Consider the following 2,967-nt stretch of genomic DNA (forward strand, 5'->3'; position numbering starts at 1 on the left):
GGTAAAATTTATTTACCAGGTCCAAAAACATTATATTGAAGGTGATGTGACCTTTACAATGGTATATGATCTCATTTCAGGGACATGACACCGTCATGTCAAGAGCAATCTTTGTGCCAAGTCTGAACCTCCATAAGTTCTTTTCTAAAAAGTTACCCATTACCAGTCAGAAATGTAAGTTGGATGGATGGACAGAAGGACATGGTGACTCACATTCCTTATATACCCCTAAAATGTAACTGAAGGAATTTCTAAACCCCATTTTACTCCCCATCTTTCTCAGCTGCATCTGAAAAAAAGTTAAATTTCTTGTTACAGGTAATCATTCAAAACAATAGCAAAAAGAGCAGCCAAATGAGATAGCAGATATTTGTAATTGATACCATTTCCTTCTCCTCCATTTGTGAATACAATGACCTGCTTCTTGCCATTAATGGTGGTAACAATCCTCCTTCCAAGCATAGAGGGTGGTACTCTCATCCATGTTGGCTGCCCCAATCCAGTTCCAACACTACATTTCAGTATAAAATGTGATCATATTGTACTTGCTTTTTAAAACAAGCTCATAAAAACCTTACAAATTACAGTTCAGAAGAGAAGGTTATGTGCACAAGACATGTTAAATATACCTGAATACACTTTGCTGTGGTGGCTGTGTAGGAAGTGTGTTTGTTGTTTGGGGAACTAGTCTTAGGGGAGGATATGGTGCCACAGATGGTCCAGGCAAGGAAACAGGCACTGGGGAGACTTGAGATGATCTGTAATTGTTGATAAAGTATTGAATAAAACTGTTATTTTTCATATACATTTATAAATGGTAATTTTAAAAAATGATTAAAAAGCAGTAATTTCCAATGTCACAGCATCATGTTCTGTGGCATTAAAGCCCTAACCTCCATACACACTAACATATTTTTGGTTAACATCTTGTTCAATTTGCATAACATCATCTTGGCATTCAAGATTTTAAATAGGTCTGAAATACATGCTTTGCCTAAAAACTTATTCCTGTAAGAGAGGACTTACCCTGAGTCATTAGGGAGAAGATTCCTCATTTCCTCAACAGTTGGTTTCTTAAAATGGGGTTTTGGAATCCTACCAGGCTTTTTAGAAGTTGGTCTAAATCGAGGCTGTAATAAATTTTTTGCATTAGCAGAAATCTTCTCTGTCTTTTTGAAATCCTTTATAGAATTGTGAATTTTATTGCTACCCTCATTTGCCGAAATGATATGGTCTAAAGCACATAAAATATTATCTAATCTGTGTTTTTTAACTGAAGGATTGTTCCTAATCTGTTCAGCAATTATGTTTAATTTTTTTTCAATCTGTTGAATCTTTTGATCAGAATAATCCTGCACACACATTGAGGTACCCGTATCATTATCTGTTAAATGTTGTTCTGGTGTAAAATCTACATCTGTATTAGATGGTTTATTTGTATGTATATTCAAATTGACAACTGCATGTATTTTGTGCAAATGTTTACAGACATGACCATTTTTGTAATCTGGGCAAGAACATGAAAAAAGATGTTTACACAGGTTAACACAAGGAAATTATTTGCACTTGTTGAAACAATACAACTCATTGCATGTGCCAACTAGTTTCCTGATGTCATATGTAGAATCTGATGATGTTACTGTAAAAAAATTGTCATTAATTTGTAAAATACATGAGTCATCAATATCTAAACTTTTTTGATGACGATCAGCATTATCTATATTTTCTCCTGAGGGCAAATTAAATCTCATACGACGTAAACGTGTCATGAATAGATTTTTTTCAATTTGTAAGAGGGTATCAATCAAAACATCAATCCGTCTATTGCATTTACCTTCAAAAAATACTGTTTTTAGTTGATTGTGGAAACTTTCAACAAACATATTTGTATGTACATGGCCAAATTCCCCTTTCCTATAACACTTTGCCCAAATTTCTTTTCTACTCAAGTAGTAATTTTGAAAGTATTGTAGAAATTCTGGATTTATTTCTTCTAATTTTTTTAACAATTCCTGGACATAACGAGAAAAAAGAATTTCAGACTCTGCTTGTAAAGAAGCACATAAGTAAGCATAAATTTCTGCTTGTAATTTTTGGTCCTTAATAAGTTGTCGAATCTTTTTCTTCCAATTTTCATGAACATGCCAATGACAGAGAAAATGTCTGATGTCCCCCCCAAAAATTTTCTTAGCAGCATTCCAACCTGAATTGTCATCATCAGTCATAAGAATATTAATTTTTGTATCAGGGGCTTTTATTTTGACAGAATTCAAAAAGACAGAGATAACATCTTCACTCTCCCTGTTACTTATACAAAATGCAACAGGGTAACCATGCCTAAATTCATCTAAGACCAAAAGAGTAATCAATTTAACATTTGTTTTGTGGGTCGAATCCATACAAAGTATAACGGGAGCAAATTTTTCAAACATTTCAAGCTGCTGCTTGGTCATTAGAGCAAGCATAAAATCCTCCTTCTGAAGCCCTGTTGACGGATCATTGATATTTTGCTGCTTATACAATAAAATTGGATCATATAATTCAGTTCTTAATTCATTTACTTTCAGAAATGTTGAAGTGGCATCATCAGAATGTCTTATAACAGATGAATCAACAATAGTTTTCTTCAAATTATGTATAGTTTTTCTATCCAACAAATGATAATATTTTAATTTACTTAAGTCATCACGTTGGTTGCGTTCGCCTACATTTTCTCTAATTTTGTCTAGTATAGTGTTAATTGGAATTTTGAGAGCTAACATTGTGCAAATTTCTGACTTGATAGAATCTGGTAAAGGTAAGAATTTACTTTCTTCAAAAGAAATTGAGTGTGTATGTGACTTAATATACTTCACTGAAACAGAACCATCTGATTTAATTTTGACAGACATTCTAGAAGGGCATAACTTTTGAATTTTGCAAGACCCTTTTATGTTTTCTTTGCGTTTTCCTGAATAATTCTTACCC

At 33.2% G+C, this 2,967-nt stretch overlaps 1 pseudogene; it reads right to left on the reverse strand.

Moving 5' to 3' along the window:
* Positions 1-239: 239 nt before the first annotated feature.
* LOC133180780 (uncharacterized) lies at positions 240-2,351 on the reverse strand (annotated as a pseudogene).
* Between the last annotated feature and the right edge of the window lie 616 nt (positions 2,352-2,967).

This window comes from Saccostrea echinata, unplaced genomic scaffold (genome assembly GCF_033153115.1).
Source record: "Saccostrea echinata isolate AGI-Se365-2 ecotype Australia unplaced genomic scaffold, CSIRO_AGI_Sech_v1 ptg000007l, whole genome shotgun sequence".
NCBI classification, from domain to species: domain Eukaryota; kingdom Metazoa; phylum Mollusca; class Bivalvia; order Ostreida; family Ostreidae; genus Saccostrea; species Saccostrea echinata.